We start from the raw sequence: 6,021 nt of genomic DNA, 5'->3' as shown, positions 1-6,021 counted from the left end.
ATCTGAGATCAGGTTTTTAATTTTGCTGTAGACCTCTATCTACTTCGCGCGTGATATTTGGGTCAAGTTTAAGGGCAGGACTGTGCTAAGCCGATTTGAAGAAATTTGTGTTTTTGTATGTAACAAATAAACACAAATACTGGATCGATTTGAATAATTCTTTGTCCAGTAGAAAACTTCATTATCATGGAATATAACGCGAAAGGAAAGTACGTGGGTGAAACCGCGAAGTTTTGCTAGTCCTTCATAAAATGAGGTCTGGCTATCACAGGCTAGCGTTGTCTACATAAAATGTAAGAACTTGTACCTACAAGTAGATAGACTTTTATGGGTTTGCCAATCAGCGTTCCTGATAGGTATCTCGATGTACCATTCAAATAATGAGTCACTATGAGTTTTTAAGGTTCCAAAGTCCACAAGGAGCCCTTATATTTTCGCCATGTCCGTCCGGGTTCATCCGTCCGTCTACGCCATTTTATATCAGTGGCAGTGAATTTTCGTTTTTGATTGTTTCATCATATCAGCCGATGGACGTCCACTGCACATAGGCATTTTGTTGGGACATCCACATATCACGATACTGAGCCACCTGCATAAAGCAAATCCCTGCGACTTGCTTGATGGCGTCAGTCCAAAGTTCAATTTAAAGAAAAAAAATTTAATCATTGGGGATTGTGGAATTGGGGTGCTGCCATTGAAGTATCAACTACCCCCAACTGCCCGCAACCAGAGTAAAGATAACGCAACTGTGCGGTACAAGTACCTACCATTTTTAACCCTTAAATTGGCAGAACCTTTTACATTAGAATTTTTGAGAATTTTTCTTAATTATGTATCTATTTAGGGATAAATAAAGACAAAATGTATGAAAAAGAAATAAATTTATTTTATCTTCACAGGTTTTTTATATGTCATTTATAAGTGACATTGCCAACTAGTCTATAAAACTGAGCACAGTATGTATGTCACATGAAACGGACATTGCCAGTTTGGGTATATATGAAAAAATACAAAGAGATATAAAAGTAAATAGAAAAACCTTAGGCTTATAACTAATCATGAGATCAGAACATAGGAACTTTTGGAATATAACAAATACTACACTCAACAAATAAAACTTTTTAACAAAACTAACTTTTGTACCTTTTTGGTCATAAAAATAAACTTAAAAAAAAATTAAACAAAACAAATTACTTATTCTTGTGAAATAACAGAAAACAATTTTTTTTGACAGTAAAACACAGTCTTTGTTCACACTTTGAACATGTCACCATCGTCTTTCCGTTTTTACACAAACGGCATCGTCCCTGAGCTGTATAAAGGGGAAAATGATCGAAACAATCAAGACGTGATTCGTCGACGGGACGGGGCATGAAAGGCTTCGTGATGGTAGCAGATGCAGGTTCAAGGCTCCCTCTTTGCAAATGAGATTTGGTGTTGGTTTTTATAAGCGCAAGAGCAGCCTGAATGCGAAACTTTTTCAGCGCCAATTTGTTCTCATTTCCAAGCTGTGCACAATCACGGCGGTGCAACAGCCAACTATTATTGAGAGCAATATCCATAAGCTGGGCAAATATTGACATATACCACCGCCTCGTCTTCATGCGTATTCTGTACAATGCAGTCAACATGTCAGCAATGTCGACACCGCCCATGTGCGTATTATATATTTTGATCACATGTGGACATGGCACAGAAACTCTTTTTCTGTCTTTCTTGTCGTATCTCTCTATTGTTCCGACCGGATCTTGGGCACAGAAAGAACTCGCAATGTGTATACATTGCGAATCTACCCACTTTGTTACCGCCAATCTCTTCGTATTATCGCAAACAACTTTGAATGCTCCACGGCCTTTCTTCTTCATATCTTCATTGTCATTAGTCAGCCGACAATTGCGCAGTCTGTCCTTTCGGATTGTACCCAATGACAGTAACCCCATCTCGTTACGTAAATAATAAAGCAGCTCCAAAGATGTGAACCAGTTGTCGAAGTAAACCGTAGCAAGAACCGGGTTGGATATGGTTTTGCAAAGTCTGACAACTGTTTTACCTCCAACCCCGAGATAATTTTGTTCCCATTCTGTAAATGGGACACCTTGAAAAGTGTTTGCCCCATCATAAGCAAAAAAATCATACACCATCCCTGAAGTGCCAGCTCGAACTAAAAACTTAAAACCCCATTTATGCGGTTTTTTGGGATTATATTGCTTGCGATTGCCAGCTTTTTTACCTTTGTATGGTATAATCATTTCGTCAACAGCAAATGATCTCTCTTCTTCCACTTTGAGGCACCCCTGCCGGATATGTGTCATCACGGTAGACACTTTGTAATAGCTGTCGTTCTTGTCTACATTTGTGTTATCACAAAAATGTAAAAAACGTTTGATGGATCTGTACCTTTTTATTCCCATAGCAGACGCAATTGGCTCAAACCTAAGATCATTACTCCAATAATCTTCAATAGCTGGCATCTTTACAATCCCCATAATAATTTCGATCCCTAATACTATTTCTATTTCCTTTCTTGTTACACAAATAGATTTACCTTGTTGTTGTACTGAATATAAGTTCGTCATGTCTACAATAAAATCCAACAGATCGTCACCAAATAATTTTTTGAAATATTGCAGGGGAGATTGCATTTGATACTGTTCTGCAAAACTAACATTTGTATCTACTTCCACGCCTCCTGTATATTTAGTTTTCTTAAATGTAAATACTAATTGTTGTAGTTTGCGCTTTTTCGCAACAGGTTCTGCAGGTAACTGCAGGCAACAGGTTGCTGAAATGAATATAGTCAATTTTAAAACTTATAGTACTATAGTACTATAAGTATGGACGAGTGACGGTAAAATCAAGAACAATACGAATTTTTATTCTACTAGTACTAACTGGCATTGTCCGTTATAATTGACTAATAAAAAAGTTACTCCTTATGAGAGTAAATGGCAATGTCCGTTATAAATGACAATAAGATTTTTTTTGTTATTGAAAAAAAACTACGAATAATTCTGTAATAAAAACTATGAAACACTATTGTTTTATCATTATTCTATCTAAAATAAATATAAAAATAATATAAAACAAGGAAATACTTACATAATAAAAAAAAATTTCACCCCTGCAAATGTAGTCTGCCGTTGCAAATTTTCTAAATGATCGACGCGACTCATCCATCGAGCGAAACAGCGATTCAAATGCGCGAGTGTGACAAGGATAGCCTATATGACGCGTATATCACGTGACATGCGGCGGGCGTAAACTTAAATCATACTTGTGTGCGTTTTTATTACATGTCACATGAAACGGACAAAAACAATTTAAGGGTTAAGCAGTATGGGTGCTGTCATTGGATTTTCGTTTGGTTCGCAACTACTGACGCTCGATGATCATCGATGTTGAAAGGGAAAACATTCAAGATTTTATCATACAACCAGTAGAAATATTGCTTTACAAAAAATATCGTTTTTTGTAAAGCAATATATTTACGGATTTGATAATCGATCATCGATGTTACTCAAGGCCTCAACGTGTTCATTAATAAATAAACCTTTATAAATTTCGGACGATTTTATTGTGTTGTTAAATATCAGTGCTAAAATTATCAATGTTAACCAAAATCGATGTTCAGTTTGTGATGAATAACTAATATATTTCGACCATTAACTTAACAATGTTGAGCTTTCGATTATGACATCGATGCCTACATCGATCTTCAGTTTTACAAATATCGATCATTCTTATTTACAACTTGTAGATATCCAGCATTGCCAACTTGTGGAGAATTCCCCAAATTGCGGGGAATTATATCTCAATTGAGGATTGGTGTGAGGATTAGGTCTATGCAAGAAAAACGCGAAGAATATTAATGCTGCAATTGTATTGTATCAATCAGTAAATGATGCAATGAGCGTTTTATGATCATTAGTAAGAAACAATAATCAATATTTAAATTAAGCTATACTTTCAATAGACTATAACTGTCTCGTTGATCCAGTGGGGAATCTAAGTAGGATCGAATCCTCGGTTGGGCGATTTAATATATTTAGGTGGCTTATCTACCTTTTGCGTTTTACCCATTAATTACGAGAAACCCTATTTAATTGTGCGGGAAAATCCATTGAGACAATGGGTACAATGCTATTCTGTTCAGTTGAATAGTGATCCAATTATTACTCGTACTCCATTATCTTACAATCAGTTGAAAGAAAGTTTGAAAAGAAAATATAACATCAAATTAAAAATTTTAAAAAACCGCTGAAGGTCATGAAATTATTCATTACACTCTCGATCAAGTAATCAGTATTCTATTTCAGTGCGGTTTAATTAGAGACCCACTCAAGTATATTTGCAGACAAAAACAGTAAACAGAAACACTTACAATAATACCTATGTCACAATAAATTCCAAATTAAAATGTTAAATTTAAGCAAATTATTACAAAGGGCTATTAAATAAAATAATAACTACATAAATTTTACTTTATTCCGTTATTTTTACACACATATTTTCTTTCCCCAATTTGAGGACATTTGCTTCGATATTTGGGAACTAAGGAAAGCAGATATTGGCAATTCTGTTAGTTCTTATTTAATCTGTGGCAACTGGCAACTTTGAAGTTTGAATTTGAAGTTTTGAGCTTTTCTTTTCGGTCTGTGGTGTGTGGCCAGGGTGTAATCAGTCTGTATATTACGACCTCAGTACAAATTGCATATGCCTCCTTAATTCACTATTTGCTCAATAGATGGCGCTTTAAGGCACTTTGACCAGCAGGATTCTGAGGTAATCTTAAGCCAGGTATTAAAAAAAAAAATATATAACCTTGTGCGGCTTGTGACCATGCCATGGGAACTTAGAAGAACGTGAAATCTTTATGAAGCAGCGCCATCTACATCCTAGATTTAAGATTCCAGGATAATAAATTCCATTACTTATGGTGTGTATTTATGTTTTTAGAGATTTAAACCGTGTAAGTATGGAAAAAAAAACAAAAAAAAAGAATTATTTATCCTTTTAATTTTGACGCGCAATAGGAAGAATGTGTTTGTATTTCTAAAGCAAAGGGATTATTAAAGAGAGACAGTAACCGTACATTAATTTTAACAATGTCCCATATAGTCATTTGGCCTAGTGGTGCATATCAAAGGTACGATCTAATAATCCTGAGTTCGAGCCCGGACACTGGAAAACTTTTAGTCTTTTTTTTTTTTGTTTTTCTCAATTGGTTTCTTCAACTATTACAAAATCAAAAATCTATCATTTACAAAAAATATGCAATATTATTTTTATAATATAATGGATACTATACTAAAAATACCGTAGCTAGTCACTAGATGGCGCTATTACAAGCGTTCCGAAAAAAGTAAGAGTAGCCTATCTATTTCCAATAATACATTGTAATCTTTGCTTGTGACATTTTGTTTAATTTTGTAGACGAAACGGTTTTATTTCTTCTGCTTTCTTCATAGTGTTTTTGGTGTGATTTTGGTGACTGTTATAAATCGTTTTGACCTGTGCTTTACTTTGGATTCCGAGAACTCTGTTATATATGTCTTGTCTTGAGATTTAATAGAGTTCTTTTTTATTTTTTCGTGCAGATTTTTTACATTTGATTGGTGTAAGTCAACAAATATATTGTTAAGCGGTACTACTAGAGGTTTTGACGAAGATGACTCTATTCAAAGAGACGGAGTTGTTTATGTTCACAAAAGGAGAAACAATAAATAAGTATATGTATCCCATTTGTGTTTTTATTATTTGTATCCGAATTCCTAAATAAAATAATAGAATTAAAGAACAGTTAATACTAGTAGGTAAACATTATGTTTATGTATCTATGGATATAGGTATATATACGTAATTCGACGCTCATTTTATACTTATGGGTATATATTATAATTGGTGTAGTTCTCTATCTGCTCACATGATGGCGCTAGGCGGAGATGGCATCTGAGGACTCTATACCAAGGAACATATTTACTCAGGAGCTCTATACCCTATATTCAATGTACTCTATGTGCA

Source organism: Bicyclus anynana, chromosome 1 (assembly GCF_947172395.1).
Source record: "Bicyclus anynana chromosome 1, ilBicAnyn1.1, whole genome shotgun sequence".
Lineage (NCBI taxonomy): Eukaryota > Metazoa > Arthropoda > Insecta > Lepidoptera > Nymphalidae > Bicyclus > Bicyclus anynana.
The sequence above is the reverse complement of the archived record's forward strand: the minus strand, read 5'-3'. Positions refer to the sequence as shown.